At 37.3% G+C, this 25754-nt stretch overlaps 1 protein-coding gene across 1 annotated transcript in view; it reads right to left on the bottom strand.

The window, feature by feature from the left end:
* rarab (retinoic acid receptor, alpha b) overlaps positions 1 to 25754 on the bottom strand; it is a 132214-nt gene that overhangs the window by 106057 nt on the left and 403 nt on the right. The gene's annotated exons all lie outside the window — the stretch shown is intronic.

The raw sequence follows: 25754 nt of genomic DNA, 5'->3' as shown, positions 1-25754 counted from the left end.
TGAAGGATGATTTTATGTAGAAAACAGTAAATCACACAAAAAAAAAGACTTTAGATGAATTTTCACAGCCAGGATCAATTGAAATAATACAGTTGGGTATAAAATACTATATTGATTTTTTTAACATTAAATTGAATTTTTATAAGTGATCTCAGACTTTTTTTTCACATTAAGGTAATGAGCATTGGAGTAAAAAGTACTTCTAATTTCAACCATTACTTTCACTATGATTTCAATCTTTGACATGGACTTACTCAGTCAATATTGATCTTTGGAGAATGTTCTTTACCTTATGAAGGATGATTTTATGTAGAAAACAGTAAATCACACAAAAAAAAGACTTTAGATGAATTTTCACAGCCAGGATCAATTGAAATAATACAGTTGGGTATAAAATACTATATTGATTTTTTTAACATTAAATTTAATTTTTATAAGTGATCTCAGACTTTTTTTTCACATTAAGGTAATGAGCATTGGAGTAAAAAGTACTTCTTATTTTCATTAAATAAATGTCATTAAAAGAACGTAATAATCCTAAATTATAGGCTTTGTTTTTCTTATGATTAAAATATAGTTTCTCACTTTTTCCTATTGCTTTTGAGGTCATTATGTTGTTGACACGCTTGTGGCTTTCATTACTGTATAGATGTCATACTTGGTTGATTGGGTTTATTTTTTACCCATAGGTAATCTGCTTTCTAGTCAGAGCTGTCGTTTAATCGCATCTGTCGTGTTTTTCGAATTACATGATGACAGTGTTGTTGAACAGAAATTGCTTTCCAGGAATTAACTGCTATGCAACTACGCAGTTTAAAACGACACCTGTCATTACATAAACGATTACGCAAGACCGCAGAGCAGAACAGATGCATGAGAGGCATTGGAGTAATGAGACCACAGTTTCCCTGACTGACCCGAGTCTTTTCAGAAGCACTGGCACAATTTCTGATAAGACTGAGAAAGAAACTGCATTTTTTGATAGCTAATATTCCAACGGTTGCCAGACACTTTATTAGCTGTCTGTTGAGAGAGAGAGCAGGGTAAAGAACAAAAGAGATCGGGGGAGACAACAGAGATGTGTGGGCTTCAATCTGAAAGGGGCATCACCTATTTGTTTACACCTGTCATTACATAAACGATTACGCAAGACCGCAGAGCAGAACAGATGCATGGGAGGCATTGGAGTCATGAGACCACAGTTTCCCTGACTGACCCGAGTCTTTTCAGAAGCACTGGCACAATTTCTGATACGACTGAGAAAGAAACTGCATTTTTTGATAGCTAATACTCCAAAGGTTGCCAGACACTTTATTAGCTGTCTGTTGAGAGAGAGAGCAGGGTAAAGAACAAAAGAGATCGGGGGAGACAACAGAGATGTGTGGGCTTCAATCTGAAAGGGGCATCACCTATTTGTTAAAACTAGGACAAAACAAAAGTATTTTACCATTGAAAAGAACTAACACAACTGAAACTGCAAAATTAATGATTGTTTACAAACAGGTTTCCTGAACAATCACGTCGTCTGTCATTGGTCAAGTCAAACAGATAGCCCCGCCCCAAACTCGCGCTATGTGGGCTGGTCGGAATGCTCAAACAAACAGAACAATGATTTGGGAGCGCTACAGAGCCACAATGTTTACACTGTTCAGGGGGATTTTGCTGACGAATGACTGACTTTCAGTTGCAGAAAGTATTTATCAATTACAAAATTACAAATTTAGTTACAAATCTGCCACATAAACAGACAGAGAGCACGAAAGACAATCCAGACACACCAAAAAATGTCCCATTTCCACGCCAGCCAACATACAAGTCTAAAGACAGGGAGCACCGCCTGTGTCATCTGAGTGTAAAGGCCAAGCCACACCTCCCATGGCAGCCAGAACTGTAGCCTAAAATAAGTTGTGAGTAACAGCAGTCGGGCCAACAAGGACGAAGCGGGTGACTAAACGCGACATGGCTCTGGCTTTAGCCGAGATGAGAGGAGAGAGAGGGGATGAATCACGGGAACAGGCGATCCCTGGAGGGAAGCCCCTGCACTCAGAACACTCCGTCCTTGGGAGCTGAGGATTGATGGGAATCGAGTGATAAAAACCAAACTGTCCTGGAGTCCCCTGAGCCCGAGACACGGCCGTACTTGCTGAAGTGTGTGTGTCACAGCCACATGTTTCCCCCACGGGTTCGGGAGCTGATGTAGGATAGGCCTGTGTCAGGCTTTTGTCTGAACCCTTACTCCAAATATCAGCCATAAGATGTATTAGGAAGGGAGGCGGATTTATAAATGAGGCGTAAGATTGAATAGTTGCTTTTAAAGGAACGGGTCAGGCGAGGTGTTTCAGTAAAGAGGGGAGGGAGTGGTGCCGACCAATACAATACAGTCATACATAATGAGAGAACATGTCAGGATATCGGAAGGTCTCTAAAAGTGTAAAAAAAAGAGTCAAGCTGCATGCTTCACAGCACAATGCACAAGGGAGGCGGGAATGTATATATCTGGTATGAAATCGGGAAGCGTGTTGTAGGTGCTCTGAATGCTGATAAGATCAAACCACCCCTCTTTTGGATGATCGTTGTGTATTTCAGAAAGCTGGTTTATTGATTAATTGTCTGCTGTGGGATGGCTAGTAGCACTGTGTTGTCTTCAGATCTTACAACATTGTGTTAATAAAGCACATGAAAGCTCAAAAGAAGGTGTAACATTAGTGTGCATGGATCACTGAATCTGTCCAATGCATCCATATAGTAAAAAAATCTATATTCTGAGCAAAGCTTTAAAGGGACAGTTCATCCAAAAATTTAAAGTATGTTATCATTTACTTACTCTCCAGTTGTTCCAAAAACCTGTATATTTCTTCTTTGTAACACAAAAGAAGATATTTTCTAAGAATGTTTCTGTACATACAGTGAAAGCCAATGGGTTGCAATGTTGTCTGAAGCTTAACGATCTTTAAAATATGTGTTCCGCACAAGAAAGAAAAACCTAGAGGTTTGGAACGGCATGAGGATGAGCCTACAAATGGTTTATCTCTGGTTGTCTGTGTATATTAAGCTGGGATAGGAATTATTTTAACAAAACGTAACACATCCCCTTTAAAACTTTGGCCCTCTATTTGGTCTTCTATATGGGTGGTGCCAAAGCAGCTTAGGTCAACACACCTTTTGCGTTCCTTTACTCATGGCCACACCTCAACCTTAAACAATCCACCATCAGAGCACTATGACGTGACAGTCAAATTTACACAGTGCAGAGTATGTACGCTCCGAACAGAACAAACTACATCTAAGTTACTGGACTCTAAATACTAGAGGGTACTCTAATAAGACACTCTAAATTCTGTCATTTTGTTTACTTGTGTGAAAGACTGTCCCTACACATCAGTAAAGTGCCTCAGTGGTCTATAATAAATTGACAATTGTGTAAGTAGCCGTATTGAATTCCTACTAATACTAAGCACAAATCACGAAAGACTCACACACATGCTCTTCTACATACCAGAAGATAGTGCGGCTCAAGCCAGTGACCGCATATAGTGGCACTCCAGCCTGAACAGGTACATCTCTTTAATAGGCTGCTATCGACCAGCTACCCAGACTCCACTACATGCAGATCGATTCTCTGCCCAGAAATAGCCTCTGGAGACTGAGCTCTGAGGCAGCGTGGTACTTTTTTTCGCTTGAGTACTAGACTGCATTTCTGAGCTCTATGGCTGTACTCTCTGTTCTGTGTGTCTCTAAGTGGGGAGGAAACCACATCTTAGAAAAGATGGTAAACAGCCTGGTGCTGCAGGTGAACTTGAGAGAATCCATAGTAACAAATAATTTATTCCAATCTTTCATCAATCTGAATTTCCATTCAGTGTAACATAACAATTACACATGTTTGTGTTTATGCAAACAAAATAAATCTTTGACTCATTAGCTTTATTTGGAGAGGACTAGTTTTCCCTGAGGAGGTCAGGGAAATTTGTGTAACACAGATGTACAGTCCAAACTGAACATGTCTGCTTTTCCTCAAACAACCTCTGCAAAAATTACCTACTTTTTATTTTTATTTTCGCTAAATAAATGTGGCTTCTCCAAAATTTTAGTTATAGCTGCTTGGTGCTCCTTCTTTAAGGACTTTAACCTTTTGCTAAATTTAAGGGTAAAATGGCAGTTCATATAGTTCTTGTTTTGCTGTCATATGAAAAAATAAGGAGAGTGCACATTTTGGAATATATATATATATGGACCACAAAACCAATCATAAGTAGCACTGGTATATTTGTAGCAATAGCCAAAAATATATTGCATGGGTCAAAATTATAGATTTTTCTTTTATGCCAAAAATCATTAGGATATTAAGTAAAGATCATGTTCCATGAAGATATTTAGTAAATTTCCTATCGTAAATTTATCAAAAATTAATTTTTGATTAGTAATATGCATTGCTAAGAACTTCATTTGGACAACTTTAAAGACGATTTTCTCAATATTTAGATTTTTTTGCACCCTCAGATTCCAGATTTTCAAATAGTTGTATCTCGACCAAATATTGTTCTATTCTAACAAACCATGTTAGGATGTGTGTTCTGAGCAATTTTGTGTCAATGTTGTTTGTTTGCTATGAGAGAACACGATTCTGTCAGTTCATGTAGCACTAAAATTTTAATAGAAACATGTAGGTAGTGGTGAGCATAGAGTCCTCATTCATGAATGTGCAAGAGTTTCTTCTTTATAAAGTCTCTTTTTCTGCCCGGCAACAATCAGGCGGCCTCGCCCTAAACTCATGCCATTGGTTCAGTTTCAAGCTTATAAGTTGTGCAGCTCAATCAAACAGCAACGTTCTAAAGTTATCTTTGCGCAAACTAGGACAAAACAAAAGTATTTTACCATTGAAAAGAACTAACAGAACTAACATGGAGTTATGGATACATGATGCAAATACTTCTTTATTCGATACTGCATTAATTTTTTTCATGCATTAAATTCACAGCTTGAATGGAAACATACAGACTGCTCAGAACAGCTACTGTAGTAGCAGTGTCAGGTGTTAATTTATTTCTTCCCTTAGATACATAACGTTCAGATTATATCACACATAATAGGAATAAGTCTTGTTTATTTCAATTGGCTTCATGACAACTGCATCCAGATCACATGACCATGCATAATTCCCACATCCAGGGAATAGGCACTCCCATCTTAGTAAAAACGACAGCGTTTCCAATCCCACCTGAATCAGTACATGAAATCAGCACCTCAAGCGTTGTTTTGAAATATAATCCCGTCTGAATAGTGCTATTGGCTCTGTCGAGGATCTATGACTCATCAGAGCTCATAAACCTTTCCTTTGCAAGAGCTAATCACAGCCAGATTGTGTTTCATTTTAGGAGTTTCGTTAGTGTGTAGAAAACCTGAGCATTCAGAGTGAGGCGTGACTAATCTCATCGTTTTAGCCAGAGCTGTATTTCTTAAAACTCTAGAAAAGTGGGGCAGCGAGCAGTGCCATGAAAAATTTAAACTTCCCCCCTACGGGCCCATGAGCATAAATAGAGAGGCCTTCGTCAGTCTTTCCCCCTCCTTTCCGTCCCCCTCTAGGAAAATCAATCCTTCTCTCAGACTTGCGCTATCATTGCGTGAAGGTGAGGATTACAGCGGGATTAAATACTGGAGACTCTTGCCCTGCCCAGGGAACCAGATTTCCTAGATTATAGATCAGCCTGTGCCTGCTGGTGGTGTTGACAGGAGCATTGTTCAGTTGTTTGTAAGTACTCAGTCAGAATCCAGTCTAAATGCTAAAGTCCAGGTCTTTATTGATAAGAACGTCTTAAGAAGGAAGCCTTGAAGACCTTTGAGACAACAGGAACACCAATGCAATGACTCTTGTTAACCAACAAATGTCACATAAAAACATGACAAAAACAGGTTCCTGCATATTCTAGTGTGGTTTTAGGTAGTTTAGAAACTAAAACTTCAGCTTCAAAACAACATCTTGACGGTGAATGTAATATTTCAAATCTTGCACAGGAGCAAAACTGTTCATAAATCCTTAAAAATACAACTACTTTGGTCTACTGGGTTGGGTTCCTTTTTAAGATTTGCACCTCTCAAAAATGAAAATTCTGTCACCGTTTATTCATTACTCACCCCCATGTCATTGAAACATGAAAGCAAAACAAGATTTTCCATACAACAACAGTGAAAAAGTACTGTTGAGCTCCTAAAACTATGAAAGTGCCGTTAAAATAGTCCATATGTACTGTATTTGTCTTCTGAAGCTATATAATGGCTTTATGTGATGAATAGACTGAAAGTCATTTTTCACTCTCAAATCAAATCATTCATGCAAATGATTATGCAGCGCTCAAATTAAATATGGTGCAGATTTCACGCCATGAGGCTTGGTCACAAAACACACGAGAATGAATTATGTTTGATAGTGTTAATGTATAAGCTGCACCATAAACGGCATATTTGTTTTGAGAGCTGCATAATGATGTGTATGAATGATTTGATTTGAGAGTAAATAATGACTTAAATTTCATTCTGTTCTCACAAAGCAATCAAGCAGAATTGGAATACAGCACATGAGTCATATGGAGTGGACCACTTTTATGGTGCTTTTTATTGCGCTTGACAGCCAAAGGTCACTGTTGTTGTGTGAAAGAGTGCTGTGTAAAGATTTTTCAGAATTCTCCTGTTGTGTTCCACAGACAGATTAACAGAATATGAATTTGGAATGTGACGACAGATTGTTCATTTTTGGGTGATTTGTTTCTCTCAAATGTAGTTTAGTTTTGTCTAGGGGCCTCTCAGTGTGTATAGCATAGGTTCTTCTAGCACGCTTGTTTTCTCCAAGTTTCTTCTTTAAAATCTTTTTGCTGATAAAGTGGTATGATTTGTTTTTCTTCTACTACTTATTTTTAATGCCCTTTGGGCTTATTTTTTTACTTACCCTGCATTATAATTTCTAATATTTGTTTCATCTTTATGCTTATTACTTGTGTCCAAGTAAAAATACTACTATTCATAACAGACATATCCACAGGGTACAAAAACAACAAAGAAACAACATGTTTTAAGTGTTTCCGTTGGGATTCTGAAGCCTGTGCGTGATCTTGCACAATATGATTCTGAACCAATGAACAGAGGGCGGCTTCAGATGGACCCTGACCCAATAAATTATGAACAGAGGTCATTGTATAGCTGTGCTAACATTGTGGTGATCATTAAAAAGGGTTTAAATGTGATTAACACTGACTGATTGGCTGGACAGAAGGAGATCCCTTTGATCATCCCAACAGGATCCTGTGCAGAAACACATTTCTATTCTTAAATAACCGTGGGTGACTTCTGACAACAGTATCTGGCGAAAGGATCATGAGATGTCCACAGGTACAGCGTGTGCAGCTGCAGGTCAGAACGAGAACATTGGGAAGTAAATTTCACTGTGAGACATTCAACACTGGCAGATTCACCGATTTATCAGCTGTAGAAACACAGCGCTGTACAGATGTTGAGCCACATCTGTCTTCAATCACACATTAAAAACATGGAGAAGAAGGGTAGGGAATACAGGTATTTGGCAGGCACGGAGCAGACGTGTCAAACTGAATTACTGGGGAAGAATTGATGGGCTTACAACAGCACAAAACCTGCAGAAAAGAAGCCCATTTGATCATTGAATACACAAAACACATAAACAAGATGTACTGGCAAATCAACACTCTTATAGCTTTATACTGAATACAAACAGGGGGAGACCATTGTGAGGCAAAAATCGCAATAATCTAAAGATGCACAATTAAAGAATGAAAGAAATTGCGATTACGACTGCCGTGATTGTGAAGAGAGCAAACTGGCATGTCTTATATTATTTTAGTGTATTATCTTACTTACAAACTTACAGTTTTACCATTTATTGCAATTTGTTATTCTTTTCGCTTCATCTTTTTTTTTTTTGGTTAATGAACTGGAAGTTTTGCACATTTAAAGAAAATGGCTTACTTCCACATTGAAAAAAAGATGGATACAGTTCTGCAGGGATAATCTAAGTTGCTATCACTCTGGTATCTTCGACAAAAATCTAATAGGATTTTGGTTTACTGCAGAACATAAGCTCTGTGACCAACTAAAGTGTATGGTTCTTGCACATTTTGTTCATCTTTACAATCTTTACAAATGGACAACTTTTTTTGAAGTAAAAAGCAAAAGACTGTGAGCAAACTACACCATGGTCACATGACTTCAGTGTTACCACAACTAAAAGCTTCCAGGCTTTATACAAAATCTAAAGTTCAGTTTTTGTTTAAAATCTAAAGTTGGAAAGTTTGAGTTAGAATAGATTTCAAGAGTGCAATTATAAATACCACAAGGCTGTAAAAGCGGACAAGCAAGTAGATGAGTTTTCCCGTTCGGTGTGATGATGTTTAATGTCACTGACAACTTCTGTAGCCCCATATAGCCACTTGTTAGCAACTGCCTTTTTCAAAAATTGTGACAAAAAAAATCTGTCATAGAATAAAAGCTTGTATTAACCACAGATCTTATTTCTGCCATTTACCCAAAAACTCATTTAAAAAAACAAAAACCCTACTGACTTTGGGACGATGGACCAGGTTTTAGTACTCATTCCAGCACGTCTCCATGCTACACAAAACACAAGTTCACTGACTGGGTTCTGCACTGTTGTGAATGCTGTCATTACTACCAACAAGGTGTACCAACAATGTAAATACGATTTTGTTTTGTAATTAACTTGGGAGTTTCGCAAGAATTCAGAACTCAGCGCTGTACTGAAGCGACTGACAGCTTCAGTGATTATTCCCCTTTAGAGGAGGTCTTTGTTCACTCTTTGTATATAACGTATTGACACTTTAAATAACAGTTTGGTTCATTATCATTAAGAAACCCTATAAGATTCTGTTCTCAACAACACAGAAAGAGTATATAAATCGCTACACACTCACACTGACATACACTTATAATACCATGCCAGAATGAGGTCGAGGAAATGATGCAGCCCTTCCAGCTGGGTTTTTTGTGGCTATCAAAAATGTAGCATAATCTCATGGGCTAGCAGACTAGAGTGTTTATTTTACTAGACTGAGACTCGTAAGCCAATCCAGACCACACATACTCCGCTCTCCTCCACCCCGCACTCACTCACTCACTTCCTCTATCTAACACACCCTCCTAAATCATTCAGTTATACACTCACAAATCACAAACACACAGTCAAACACGCTAAACCCAGCCGACAATACAAATGAGCGGAGACAATGTGCACGCACAAAAAGACAACAAAACAATGACATCAACATCTTCTGAACATAAATATAAAACATAAAACGCCTGAACACACACAGGTGCTTTTGCAGACCACACACTCCAAGCCGGGCTTACTTCATTAGAATCGGTGTGCCAAGGTAAGCAGCCAAATTAGGGCCCTCTTCCCAAACTAGAGGGAAGAGTGAAGGATTTTCCATGCTGCGGTTGAGAGCGCTTTCTGCCCCTCTACTGTAACTATACTGGAATTCTCTTGGTTCATGAAAATCAGCGTCAGTTTTAGGGGACCAGTGCGCCTTGCGTCTAAATACAGATTATCATTAATCATCTGAGAATATACTGCCAAGTATAGTCTAATCTGATCCAGATCCATCTGTACCAGTCTTTGGTTTTAGCTTTAAGTTGTACCTAGCAATTTGCTGAACTTACCAACCGATTCATGTGTTCCCATTGATGTTTTATGCGTGTCCCAGAGTAACTTGGGAGATTATGAGCAGATACAGACATGGGTCCTGTCCCAAATGGCACTCTAAGCCCTTGCGGTCCTCCTTCAAGTCTATACTTTGTGGACGTAATGCAGCACAGACTGTTGAGTAACAGTGCATTTCAAGAAGTCAATTCACTCTGCGGCCATATTTGCAACGCCTCCGGGCAGCTATTTCAGGCATGAAAGTCTAACTCCTATCTATTTTAATATAGAAATACTCAGATTTCAAAAACTGCTTGCCAAACTCACATTTAAATAACATACTTCAAACCAGCAACAAAATTAGACAAACTGTTGCATAAAAGGCTGTTTTTTTATTTATTCAAAAATACGGTTAAAGAAAAATGCATATTGCCAGTGCGCATGTTGCGTTATCAATTAGCAACTATTAACTTATTAAAAGCCTGGATTTCTTATTCTGTGCATTGCACTTTTTCCCCCATTCATTGTAATATGGGTATACATACATATACATAATCTTTGGTAATAGTCTGCTGTGACAAATCAACATATTAGAGATTATTTTAAATGTAATCTTTAGATTGATAATCTTTATCAAACATTGATTTATGATTTAGCAAATATCACAATAATTATCCGTTTTTATTCATGTACATTTTAATGTTGTGATTCCTAAATTACATTGTTGAATTTTAAACTATAGATTTTATTTTTTATATGGTTTTATTTTTGATTTATTACTCAAAATATACTTTTATAATATTTTAATTGCCCATTTATCAGTTATCGGTCATAGCATGCAAAACAATTATTAATCATAATAAAAATAATATTGGTTTATTACTAACTGCAAGAGTAAATGTCCAGACTCTGATAAAGCACTAGAGAGAGGGGTCAAAGCAGGAGGTCAGGATGACTAAGCAGCAGATGGCAATAAAAGTCTTACTCAAGGTCGCAAGTGTAGTGTGACAAACAAATTGTGAACTGAGGAATTTTAAGTATGGGAATTTCAGTTTATGCTGGTCTTACTGCAGAGCCGACAACCTTAGCAAGACCATGGGCCTTAAATCAGCTTCTCTGTTTTCCAAGAGCCAACTAGAGATGCAGTGGAGTTATGGTTGACTTCTTTGTCCAGTTCAGGAAAAGTCTAAAAAGCCAAACATAACACATACAAAATCACAGTCATGCAACTGATCCACTCCTTTTAAAAACCAACCGATCAATAAATGAATCAAACATGTCTTTAGGTCAAGATAAATAACTTGCAGATTAATTAAATCACTCATACACAAGCACACGCACAAATATGAAATGTGAGGAAAGGATCATCCAGAGGAAAGGCGACTCACTGTCACCAAAAATGGGAAGTCTCTGTTAAAACAGAAGCCATTGGCGTACTTAACACCTCTAAAATGATTGCCAAGATCCCAGGCGTCTCCTCAGAGCTGCTTCCTCCGCTGGTGCCAGTGGCGTGGCGGCACTTCCTATTCCAGAGCCTGCTCCACAGGATATCCTGTGTCTCTGGTATCAGCAAACCTCACGCGAGGACCCCATCCAACCTCTACTCCACTCAGGGGAACTTTGTTCCTTTGAGTCATTTTTTTTTTTTACCATGTCTGGAAACTAATGGTCAGTCTGACCGGTCTTCCTGAATTTAAGTGACTACTTCACGTTACATTCTTCATCTAGATTAATATCCCAATAAGAAGGTTCATCCTTGACTACTGTTTAGCCTATATTTTAATTATGGATGTGCTTAAAATTCAACTGTTCTGCATCACAACTGACATTTACCTGGTTCAATAAATGCAAAACTGTTCTAAAGAACTGTAACATGCTGTTGTTTACCACAGAAAACAGTTTCGACGTTTCTCAGTTTTTGCAAACGGATACCATTTTTAATTAGAGAAACACATATAAGGGAACTCTATGTTACAAGGCACTGCACCAGAATAAACCTAAAAATACACACAGTTTTGAAAGTATAGCAGCAAACATTATATGCATTAATATGAGACTGTACAAAATTGTATCCTATGTTTCCAACTCCTGTGCTGACCATATAAAGCCGGCAATCCGTTTAACATTCACATGATGCATATGGCTGCCAACAGATTATTTAAACAAAAACAATTAAATAAAAACATTACATAAAAATATAAGTAAAATAACCTTGCAAAGTGCTCTTACAAAGAGCTGCACATTTTTGTTTAAATAGGATATACTTCGACTTTGATTTTCATTGTAAGCGTAGTACTGCTTGTTTGTACAAACTGATGGATGAATCTAAATGATTTTCTGTGGTAAACGACAGCATGCCACAGATGTTGTCAAGAGAGCTTAACTTGTAGTGAACCAGGAACATTCCTTTAAAGCAGCTGTTGTCTTTAAACTATGGACTGAAATAGTCTAGTTCAGTCTTCGCTTCATTGATCAACATCACAGTGTTTTCTTCACTGAATCCATCAGCTCCAGCATGACTGAATAACAAACAACCCATTACTTTTTTTTTTAAACCAAGCACACAATCAAGCAAAGCATTTCCTTTTGCTTTATTCAATACAGTTTCCAAGACATCAAGACCAGACAACAGGACATAATGATCACAACAGTGAGTGCACAGAAACAGCCCAAGTTAGAAGAATTGCTCTCATAGCTCATTTTGGCTCCATTCTCGTCCCCATCAGGAAGGTCTGCTCCATTGTCATGATAATCCACCAAATGGCTTCTCTTTTCAAGGTCTACAGAATGTCTGAGGCCACACTAGTGTAGGGGAGAATAGAGGAATCATACATCACATCATAGGACACGTCTGTCATACCAGCCACTTGCTCAGCCACCTGCTCAGTCTCGTCCTCATGAGAACATGTCCCTCAGATCAACCATACTCATCCCTTTTAAAAGGATCATACAGAGCTGAATCGATTGTCTGGGGAGTCTAGCATTATTTGAAAAGGTTTATCAAGTCCGGCTAACTATACAAAGTAACATCCTCACGGGACTAGTAACTCGACTGGGCTTGTATTTGTTGTGCAAGATCAAACATTTCTAAAGCAGACAACAAAACACAACAGTGATCAAAAGTGTACTTTGAAATGCTCCACAGGGATATCAAATGAGTCCAGTTGGGAAAAAATAAGTAAGTAAATCCAAAAAGTTTCTGTTCCCATCAGCTTGCACTGTATGGACAAAAAAAAGAATAGAAGTCAATGGGAACCGAAGCTGTTTGGTTACCAGCATTCTTCAAAATATCTCCTTTTGTGTTCCACAGTAAACCGCAAGTCATGCAAATTTGGAATAACATGATGAGGGTGAGTAAAGACAGTTTTCATTTCTGGGTGAACTATTAATTTAAACCCTTTTATATTAATTTCATTAAATCAATAGATATAGTATAGTATAGTAAGATATAGACTTGGAAAATGGACCTGCAGAAGTCTCTTCATGGATCTGTTTCACTTCAACCAAACTCTTTGATACATCTGCCAATCACAACATCTAGACTTCAGAATGGTGGTTAAATTAGGTTTCCAGTTTCCACTTGCATATACTCTTAAAAATAAAAGTTATTTGCTGACATCTATGGTTCCATGAAGAACCTTTACCATCTATGGAACCAATCCATTGCACAAAAGGTTCTTTGTAATGTGCCTGTAATGTAACTGTTCACTGAAATTATCTTTAAGGAACCCTTTTGGAAACTTTCTCTTTTTTATCATATCCCATGGATTCACAGCAAAATCTCCCAAATCACTTTTTAGTCATCATACTGTATTAACAAAACAGCATTAACTGTAGCATGATCATGTGTTTTCTAAGCGAGTGTGTAACATGTAGTCTCTTGTCTAGCTAAACAATATTCCTGTGCCTCACTACTCATGGATCTCTGAGCTTCGGTAGTTTCTGGCAATGTGAAACCCAAAAAAACAAGCCCCTATGAAGTTTGAAGAACTGCAGTAGAGGAATGCACAGGATGTACAAAGCTAAAAGCATTTTTACATGCTGGCCATTATGGGGGCAGTCTGCCATGGCTGGGTTAGAACTAGTGTCCATGGTGCACTGGGGGCTATAAATCAAGAGAGAGGGAACCAGCGCAGCGACACTTCTGCTCCAGATTTACACACGCTATCTGGGTTTTTACGAGCACATTGAGCAAGGAGAGGAGCCTTTGAACTCTTGTGTCATGACGCGAGGAGGTTCAAAGACTCACGGGGGAGACGTCAAGAGGCCCACTGTCATGCACCTCCAAAGATCAGTGGCTCTGTCTGACATGTCCCAACAGATTTTCCAACTTTTTCCACCTCTGAACACAGGCCACACAGTCGGTTTGTACTGTGGACTAATACAACAACACTAACATTTCTTAACACAACAATGATTTGCATTTTCTCAAGCATATTTTCTGTCACAGTGTCTTTGTATGTAAGATTTCTTCTGATCAAAGTTCTAGCAAATCGAATTTTTATGACTTTTTTATGTCTGGGTCTAATAATTTATTACAAAATACATTATAAATGTTATTCATGCATACATTATAATGACTTCAACTGTAAATTTCATGTCATGTAACCCCCATAAACTTGATTTTATGAATTAATACTACATCATATTTGTAAAAAATATATTTTTAAATTTATATTTTACTTGAAATAAATATTTTTTAAAAACATTTTTGAAAATTATTCAGATGTGTACACTCACATGTAATTAAGATGTCTTTTAGTTGGTTACACCACAGGATATTTTTTAAGTCAATCATTTAAACCTTTTCTCTTAAAAACAGTATAATTTTTTTTTTTTAAACCATGAAACCAACATGAATACAAAAAGTCTTTTAAACAGACATTTTCCCCTGTCCTTATCCTGGACACTTATTTGTCACTGACCATTATTTTTGTTATACCGTCTCCCTGCAGAGAAACATAAGCCAATAAAAAAAACATCCAGGACACATGAAACATCTAAATGTGAAGTGTATTTTAAAGGTTAACTACTTTTCTCTCATTTTTCTTTCAACTAGAGGATTTTAAGCCTGGAAAAGGTGCTTGCAGCCGCAGCCCGAGGTCTGGAATACATATTAGCTGTCAAATCATTTAGTAAATTTTAAGTGTGGTGGGTCTTTGAGTAATTGTATACTGAAGGTCCACCTCCAGCGTGAAATTTTTAATTCACCCTCATTTGGTCATGCACACAGACAGACAGAGCACTTAGAAAATCACATAAACTATTCATAAGTGTGTTCACTTTACATGAATTGTTTCCATTTATTGAACCTGTCAAGTTCATCATATCATATCATCTCATTTTATCCATTACTCCAACTCTCCCTCCATTACTAGAGTGCTGCAGCGAAGAAAAGGAAATGCAGTTTGGATTAGGACGTCATTGTTCTCTCTATCTACTAAGTATGCAAAAACTTGCAAGTCACGTCGGGATCATGCTGGTTTCAAACAGAAAAATGCACCTTTCACCTTTCTCTAAAGATCTTCTTGTGCCCTAGGAAATAATGCTAACATTTTAATAGGATGTGCACATGGAACTAAGAAAAAACACTAATGATAGTTGCATGCAGCAATGTCCGAGCAGGAGTGGTAATCCTAAAATGGCCATTTACCTGCCTTTTTCATTCTTATATTTGCTTTTTTTTTCTTGTGCATTTTACAAAACACCACAAGGCGAGATCTTTAGCAAGTTTACAACACACTCAAAATGTCAACAACCTTTACTGTTATAAACATGAATTTTGCTTCTATGTAGGGCTTGGAGATAAAACGATAACGATAATTATCGCAATATAATTTTCCTCGATAAAATGATAACAAGAGTTCGATAAATGCTCAATATAATGGTTATGCGCCAAAAGGGGAAAGAAACAGCGCAACTCATTTGAACCACGGCACATGGACCATTTATCCAATTTACAAATCACCATAATTTACCATGGATTTACTGTAGTAACACTAACTGCACCATGGTATTGTGGCAGAAATATGGGACAATCATAAGAAATGTTATGATCTTATTAATGTAGACATGAATTTAATGCATTAAAGGAGTAAGGGAATATAATTACTGTATTTTTTATGATTAAGCTATAGTGTTTGTGCATTTATAGTCCTACTAAATGTATTTAGACTACTGTTTTTCATACAAATACCTATAAACAATATATATAAATTTTTACCATAGTATTGAGATGCCATAACTGTGGTTATCATTATCTAAATTTATGCCACTATAGAAGACCAGTGGATAATCTTAATATAACTCAAACATTTAAAATAATTAGATTTCACCATACAAAAATGTATCATAATAATTATCAATATCGACTGATATGAAAAAGTTTATTGTGATATTTTTTTGGCCATATCGCCCAGCCCTACTGCTATGTGTATGAACATAATGCGATTTAAATTGAAGTGACAAATATGAACATACAAGTAATGTCCATCACCCTGAAAACCTCACAAACAGTGCTCGGTGCTTCAGAGTGAGAACATTTAACTGAAAATTGCCCTAACAAAGCACCATTTAACTGTGCACTGGATGTGGATATGACTTTCCCCCTTCGTGCTATTGGGGTTTACAGAGCTAATCCAGATGTTTTTCCATTCCCTGCACCAAAACTGCTTAAGGGTGACTGAGATAAATATGCCACTGATGGCAAGAAACAATGGGTGAAGCAAAGCTGTGGTGACTTCATGTGACAGCAGTCCATGCAAGACTTGAGAGGAACCTAAATTACCACAAGCTACTAGCATAGAAACTAGGGCTGTCAGTTTAACGCATTAACTTAATTAATTATTTATGAAAAAATAACGCAATTAAAATATTTTAACGCAGTTAACACACTGGCCCCACCCACAGATCAGTACATCATCTTACATTTCATATAGTTAAAGGGTTAGTTCACCCAAAAATGAAAATTCTGTCATTAATTACTCACCCTCATTTAGTTTCAAACCTGTAAGACCTCCGTTCATCTTCGGAACACATATTTAAAAAATGTTTATGCATTCTGACAGCTCTCTGACACTCCCATAGACAGCAAGGGTACTACCACGATCAATGTCCAGAAACGTAGCAAGGAGATCTGTAAAATAATCCATGTGACATCAGGGGTTCAACTAGTGCTGGGCGGTTTACCGGTCCATACCAAATAACGGTGTTTATTTTTGTTATGATATGAATATTTAAAATACCGCAATACCGGTGTATGTCGCTCAAACAACGTTCGGAACGCGACACTGTTTGAAAGGGGTCCCTTTTCACTGTTGCACTGTGGTGAGGGAACAGCTGTATTTGTTACTAAGTGTGAAAGTTCTGAAACTGAAGCTGTAGAACTAATAGAACGTGATGACACAGAAGAACTCATCCACAATATCCACATTGACCGCTACAAATTTAATGACAGAATTTTCATTTTTGGGTGAACTATCTCTTTAACTGTTGACAAATATGATGCAGGACAACAACTCCATAAATGCAGTTATGCCCTAAAAAATTAAGATATTGGGGCAAAAGTAATGCCCCTGTATGAGTTTTTGTCTCATATTTATATCATATGATAAGCGATATCACACCAGCAGCGAGAGCAATATCACAGGAGTGCTGTTTTTGTCACGAAGAACACGAGTGCAAACGTGATTTTATACAACAGTTCAGTAAATAAGAAGCTAATATTGTGCAAAATTTAAACATAATATTGTGCGTTTTGTTCAATTTTGCCAACAAAAATATTACCTTTAAAGCCACAAGTAGAACTCTTTTGCATCTCCGAGCAACACAGCTGTGTTTAGTTTCTGAATGAATCCGCGTTTTGAACGAATCGTGTGAACCAATGATTGAGTAGCCATTTACTGAATTCCTGAATGAATCAGCCGTTTGAACGAATCGACTCATAAAGACATTTACCGCCATCTGCTGGTAGTTTTAGTTTCTTCTTTAGAGTATAATTTCATTTATATATAAAAAAAATAAAAAATTAAAGGGATAGTTCACCAAAAAATAAATAAATTCTGTCATTTACTCACCCTCATGTTGTTTAAAACCTGAATGACTTACTTTCTTTTGCACAACATAAAAGAAGGTATTTTGAATACTTTTGGCAACTAAGCAGTTTAGGTCACTAGTGACTTTCATTGCATGAACAAAACATACTGAGATGTTTCTCGAATTATCTTCTTTTATGTCCATACTTTATGTTAGGCCATTGTAGCCTAAACATTTAACACAATAATAGGTTTAAATGATCTTTTGGGAGCATTTGCACAGCCAAATTTAGTTTGCGCTTAATTAAATTAATTAATCGCAGCACCCTGTAATTCATTAAATTAAAAATTGTAATCGACTGACAGACCTAGTAGAAACCATCACGTTCTGAGAGGAAACAAGAAAACACTGTCTCATGCTCACACACTGCATGGTCAAGTACGCAACCCTGCCCACCTCTTCACTTCAAATTTCATTCTCTTTCTCCCGGCAGCCAGGGGGGCAACCAGGCAGACAGAGCCCATTAACGCCGGCCGTTAAATAATGACAGAGACCCGGCGCCGCGGCTGGCACACTGTCAAAGTGAGGAGAGAAGGCCAGAGCAGCTTGTTTAATTTACCTCCACCCATCTGTCACCCGCTGCACAGCCCATGAGCAAGAGTCACTCGCTTCCCCGTCCGCTACGACATACTCACTATTCCTACATCAGAGACATGCCTAAAAGGAAAACGTCCGATCCTATTCCATTTATATGTCGTAAATGCCAAGTTTTGGTATATATCTCAAGTAAAAAAACAAAGCGACTGTGTCACGGACTATGAGTGCATGTTTCTTGTGAAATCGTTCCGGTCATTAGAAGCGAACGTGTCCTCGGATTGCATTGCCCAAGGCTGCATGTGATGCCACTCATCAGGCAATGTGTTCAAAACAAAGATATGTTGCCTAGCTGAAAAGCATGTTTTACAAAGGAAATCGTGACTGACAGGAAATAAACACACCTACTTCCTGCTTCTCTTTCTGAAGGTTTAGTCATCAATGTCTTGTCTTTGTCTGGGGATGTTTTAGTAACATTGTCAACATGTGAGCAAAGCCTGGGTGGCCTTTTCTTTCAAATATACAAATGGATGGGCAGACATAACATCTTTACCAGGATACAAGAAAGAAGGACATGTGGGACAAATTGAAAAAAAAAAAAAAAACATTATTCACCTGCTTCTCTTGGAGACATTTCCATAAGTGTTAGTTTTTTTTTTTACTATTTTTAATTTGAAAACACGTTTAGGGCACAACAAGCTCAGATAAACAGCTCATCTGCATGTTTATGAGCTGGGTTTAAAGGATTTTACAATGCTAACAGCTAAAGCTAACTAGCTAATTACAACTTTGCAGATAAAATAATTAAAAGCAAAGAAACAAAATCTAAAACTAGTTATATATCACGATTCACTCCTACTTTCGAAACATGCTATGATGGAGGACTTATACTAAGGCAATAGGAAAACTCTGCAACACAAGTCAGCTAATTTACACTGAACAAAATTATAAATGCAACACTTTTGTTTTTGTGCTGAACTGAAAGATCTAAGACTTTTTCTATGTACACAAAAGGCCTATTTCTCTCAAATATTGTTCACAAATCTGTGTTAGTGAGCACTTCTCCTTTGCCGAGATAATCCATCCACCTCACAGGTGTGGCATATCAAGATGCTGATTAGACAGCATGATTATTGCACAGGTGTGCCTTAGGCTGGCCACAATAAAAGGCCACTCTATAATGTGCAGTTTTACTGTATTGGGGGATCCGGTGTATTTACTGTATTTGCCACACCAGTGAGGTGGATGGATTATCCCGGCAAAGGACAAGTGCTCACTAACACAGATTTAGACAGATTTGTGAACAATATTTGAGAGAAATAGGCCTTTTGTGTACATAGAAAAAGTCTTAGATCTTTGAGTTCAGCTCATGAAAAATGGGGGCAAAAACAAAAGTGTTGCGTTTATAATTTTGTTCAGTGTATTTACGTAGGGTATCATAACAGTACTATGAAAACTATAGGTTCTTGTATGATAAAAAGCTTGTGGTTTCTTAATTGTAAGTCGCTTTAAATAAACTTGTCTATGACTAAATGTAAATGAGGTGGGTAGATGGAAAAGTTACTTGAAGGAGAACTGAAAAACAGGAGCCGCAACCTAGAAACTTGGGCTGAGGCAGAAATGCTGAATCTAGTCACAGTCCACACCAACAAAAGAACACATGTAAAGAATACACATGCGAGTAAAAATAGAGACAACGCCACTGGCAGGGCGCTAGAGGACAGGTTGTCTGTTTACCAAACAGACAGTGAAAGTCAGGTAGACTATGAAAAAAAGAGAAGTGAAAATATCCCATTTCAAGAAAGGTCAGCAATTTTTATCGTCCTTACATGACAATCCCTGCAACCCTAGTAAAAATCTACTTTAGGTCACGAATCCCATTCTCACCTTCTCCACCACATCGTAATGAACTGGGAACAAGAGAAGGAGGTCTGCCAGTTCTCTGAGCAGGGTGAGTGACCTGAATGAGTCCCATAAAGATGAAAATGTGTGACCAGAAAGAAGACAAAGTGAGAAATATGTCAAAGGATTGTGGTATGTTGTTTATAGTTGAACAGTGGGCAGAGGTAAACATCATCTGGACTACTTCTAGAAATTTTGTTTGAAAAACTACAGAAAAAATGAAGAATAAAAAGATTCTAGTAAACTACTGTCAGCTTATCGTTCCAGTTTTGAACCATCTTACTCAGTGCTGTATATGTGGTGTTCACAGCAAGATTTCAGTTTCTTCTGTCATATGAAATCCTTATTTTCTTTACGATTATGGAGGTCAAAGTCATTTATTCGCAGATGCATGTTTTCATTATGAGTATGTGGGGAAAAAAAGCACTTGAGAACATTTTAGTAATGAGTAATATTAACAATGAAATATCACATTTCAAGAAAGGTTTGAGTCTCAAGAAAAGTTTGTATAAATCAGTTTTATGGGTTTGCACTGGTTGACTATATTAAGAGCTTCTGTAGAAAAAAAGCTCACTCTTTCATTGTAAACATCAAAATGTGTTTGTCTATGCAAATCTGACACCCAACAGCATCTCTCATTGTTTATTTGCCGACATGGATCATTATAATGAAGTTTGACCGGCAACTCAGAATCCTTCTTTTCATGAAAAGACTTGTCAATCTACAAAAAAAACAATGATAAATGTACATCGATAGAGCACAACAAATATGGTAAATGGAAGCTCTATTATCATAAGTTTATGGATGTTTTTTTTTACATTAAAACACAGAACAATGCAATGCATAATTCAAATCAGAGAAAAACCTGTTAAAAATCAATACAGAAAATTCCATTATGTTACATTGGGGTCTATTTTTACTGAACTTTCCTAAAGTGTATGTGAATAAAATTCTTAAAGAAAATCTGTTTGTCAAAAGCAATTATATCTCTGCAGAAAACTTGGATTAAACAACTTGATTCATATGGATTTCTTTTGCAATGTCTATTCGTAGCTTGAAAATGATGATTACATAGACGTCAGATGGATGAACAATCTTTATTTGTGTTCCAAAAGTGAACAAAAGTCTTACGTGTTTGGACCAGCAAGAGGGTGAGTAAATAATGACAGAATTTTTGGGTGAACTAAGCCTTTAAAGACAGGGATCCAAAAATATTTAATCATCAGTTCCATCAATTTACAATACTGTGGACAATTTGAAATGATTAATGAGAGAGTATGCTAAAATCCATTCACTGGAGAGAGAGGGGGTAGAAAAATAGAGAGAGGCATGTCACCTAGTCATATCCACTGGTGTGAAAATGAAGTCTGTTAAAAATCTGATTTTTGAAAAAAAAATGGCAAGGACTTGGACATTAGACAGCACCCCTCCCTGCTATTTTGGAACGACAGAGAACATTAGAGAGCCCTGATGGAAGGTTTGAGACAAACACCGCAGGAGGTGATACAGTGAGCATGCACATGCTTTCATGAGCGGAAAAATCAAAATGTCAAGCTTTGTGGCATATGCCTCTGCAGACGACAGGCATGAAAGTGGCAGCGCTTAGAGGAAGCGAATATCGTACCCATTCCTCTTTCTATTGCAGACAGATGGTTGAGGAACTTCCCATTTAACTGCGAAAACAGAACTAACCCAAAACACCTCGCTTTTTACACCATATGCTGTATAGTTTCAATGCATCATAAGTGTGACTCATTTCATCCTCTTACTATTGCAGTTAAACGGATAGTAGGCGTACACTCCAAAATTAAATTTCCGTCATCATTTATTCCCTTCTCATGTTGTTCTAAATTACTTTTTTCCTTCCGAAGAACATAAGAGATATTAGACAGCTTGACAATCTCAGTCCCCATTCACTTTCACTGTAATGAAAGTCCCTTATATTCTGCCTAACATCTCTCTTTGTGTTTCACAGAGGAAAGAAAGTAATACAGCTTTCAAACAACATGTCAATGAGCATATTTTCATTACTGTACTCATTTGAATTTTGGGGGAGCTATCCCTTTAACCCCTTAACTGTCACCGTCCCACTAGCAGGATGCCTAAGTTTTCTTCAATATATTACAATTAAATCCTAATCTAATCATGACAAACTATATATCGTTGGAAAGGTCTAAGACTCCTAAATAGATAGTTTCCCACTGTTTGTTGTTCAAAATTATGTAGGAGCAGTAATAGATTAATTTATGACAAGAGTGCACCTCAAAATATATACACCACAACAGGAGCTCTGACCTTTGTCACAAAAATTCTATTCCGTTTCCTTTTTTTCCTATCACATGTTTTAGTAATCATCATATATTATTATCATCATATAATATTATATTATAATCATCATTATTATTATATAATTTGAAAGCTTAAAATCTCAAAATTCATCCTGTGAAAACCGTTTTGAAATCGGACATTGCGTTACCATAGATATGAGCCTTAAAATCTTTTAGCGGGCTCCTCCCCAGTAGTGCAGGGTGTCATATTACAAAATGTATTACAGTCTTTTGGAATCAAAACGTTTTAGAATCTTGACAGGGGCGCGGGAAGATGTTTTCGGGTTGGGGGTGCTGTGTGTGTCCGTGTTGGGGGTTTGGGGCTGGTTCACTTACGTCGGTGCTCGTGCTCGTGCTGGTGTTGTTTGGATGCCGATTTTGGAAAGTTTTTGCTGGGATGGGCATTTTAAAAAATTTGGAAATTCGCTTTTGCGCCATTACCTCCTCGTATTAAAGTTAATCTTGTTCGCATTCTGTACAGTTCATGTCTGATACCACACGCTAGCGTCACGTGTTCATGAGGATTAGGCTTATCATCCCATATAGAAAACATCACAAGTAAAATTAATCATGTTTATAAAGATAAACATGGGTTTATTATAGCCCACTTACAATTTACATTTCAGAGATCATTACAAATAAATTATTAAATGCTAAACCTGAATAAATTTAAATGAACAAACTTGGCTGTATAGTTTCAATGCATCATAAGTGTGACTCATTTCATCCTCTTACTATTGCAGTTAAACGGATAGTAGGCGTACACTCCAAAATTAAATTTCCGTCATCATTTATTCCCTTCTCATGTTGTTCTAAATTACTTTTTTCCTTCCGAAGAACATAAGAGATATTAGACAGCTTGACAATCTCAGTCCCCATTCACTTTCACTGTAATGAAAGTCCCTTATATTCTGCCTAACATCTCTCTTTGTGTTTCACAGAGGAAAGAAAGTAATACAGCTTTCAAACAACATGTCAATGAGCATATTTTCATTACTGTACTCATTTGAATTTTGGGGGAGCTATCCCTTTAACCCCTTAACTGTCACCGTCCCACTAGCAGGATGCCTAAGTTTTCTTCAATATATTACAATTAAATCCTAATCTAATCATGACAAACTATATATCGTTGGAAAGGTCTAAGACTCCTAAATAGATAGTTTCCCACTGTTTGTTGTTCAAAATTATGTAGGAGCAGTAATAGATTAATTTATGACAAGAGTGCACCTCAAAATATATACACCACAACAGGAGCTCTGACCTTTGTCACAAAAATTCTATTCCGTTTCCTTTTTTTCCTATCACATGTTTTAGTAATCATCATATATTATTATCATCATATAATATTATATTATAATCATCATTATTATTATATAATTTGAAAGCTTAAAATCTCAAAATTCATCCTGTGAAAACCGTTTTGAAATCGGACATTGCGTTACCATAGATATGAGCCTTAAAATCTTTTAGCGGGCTCCTCCCCAGTAGTGCAGGGTGTCATATTACAAAATGTATTACAGTCTTTTGGAATCAAAACGTTTTAGAATCTTGACAGGGGCGCGGGAAGATGTTTTCGGGTTGGGGGTGCTGTGTGTGTCCGTGTTGGGGGTTTGGGGCTGGTTCACTTACGTCGGTGCTCGTGCTCGTGCTGGTGTTGTTTGGATGCCGATTTTGGAAAGTTTTTGCTGGGATGGGCATTTTAAAAAATTTGGAAATTCGCTTTTGCGCCATTACCTCCTCGTATTAAAGTTAATCTTGTTCGCATTCTGTACAGTTCATGTCTGATACCACACGCTAGCGTCACGTGTTCATGAGGATTAGGCTTATCATCCCATATAGAAAACATCACAAGTAAAATTAATCATGTTTATAAAGATAAACATGGGTTTATTATAGCCCACTTACAATTTACATTTCAGAGATCATTACAAATAAATTATTAAATGCTAAACCTGAATAAATTTAAATGAACAAACTTGGCATTGCATTTGCAACCATGCTGCAGCACCCCTACTTCCCGCGTCCCTGAATCTTGACAAAATACATATCGTCGGAAAGGTCTGAGTCTAAAGATTCCATATTTGGTATTTTGTGATAGGAGTAATACTGAGAGAGAAATGTATACATTTGACACAGAAAAATGCATCAAAAAATTAAATGGGGTTAGGGTAGCACCTGGTGGCTGTTTGTGGTATAACACCTAAACAAAATTGCATAGTAACCTCAATTTTTTTTTATCAACTTCAAATTTGGAACACAACTTGGGCGATAAAACAGTATCGATATTTATCGACGGTACACCTTCTTCGATAACGATAGAAAAAAATGTTCAATATGGCGCACGATAGGGCTGCACGATTAATCGAATGCGACTGTCATGCGCATTTTGTTAGTAATATAAATTTTTATATTAAATTAAATAAAAATAGTACAGTACATCTTCTTTACAGTAAATTTAAACTTCTATAACTTTTTTACTTTCATTTTTAAAAAATGATTTCACTTCTGCAATAATCTGCTGATAAGTCTTCTTTAAAAAAAAAAAAAAACTTTCTTTAACCTGAGGTCTGTATTCAAAAGCATTCATAAATTATAACAATTCTCAAAGTTTGAATAGTGCAATAGTCAATGTTCAAAAGGAGGGGGGGGGCTGTGAGTTAAGAAGAGGTTAAATTGCAGCTTCGGGCAAGTGAGCCCTGATATTGTGCTCGGTATTCAGATATTTATATTGCAGGTCGAACCAAATGCTCTTAAACTATTTCCAGCCGAGTTAACCCAGGGAGGAAATTACTTTCATAGAGGCATTTGTTGCTTTTGTTTGTGACCCAGTTAAATTCACTGTAATAACAGGGCACTGTACACGAAAATCGCGCTCACCATGTTATGTATGCCTTTATTATCAAACACATACCATGCATAAGACTTTTAAAAGCCAGAAAGAATCAATTACTTGAATAAAGTCGACGCACGACGAAATTCAAGTCGCTCAGCTAGTGCAGCGTAGCGACGCTTTGCATGAAAGACCTGCTGCAAGAGCTCTCAATGACACATTGCTCATTCAGGTGAGAGAACAATACAGCGCATTTGATTACGTAGCTGCCGCAGACCGCTCATTATTACCCCCGTATGCGGTTTCAATCAAACTCAACGGACAGCTTTACAGTTAAGTAGCACACCGCATCTGAGCGCCGAAAGACGCGCCTATTCACTGCTCC

This window comes from Sinocyclocheilus grahami, unplaced genomic scaffold (genome assembly GCF_001515645.1).
Source record: "Sinocyclocheilus grahami isolate Dianchi unplaced genomic scaffold, SAMN03320097.WGS_v1.1 scaffold49.1, whole genome shotgun sequence".
In the NCBI taxonomy this organism is placed as follows: domain Eukaryota; kingdom Metazoa; phylum Chordata; class Actinopteri; order Cypriniformes; family Cyprinidae; genus Sinocyclocheilus; species Sinocyclocheilus grahami.
Note: the sequence above shows the minus strand (reverse complement) of the source record. Positions and strands in the feature narration are given on the sequence as shown.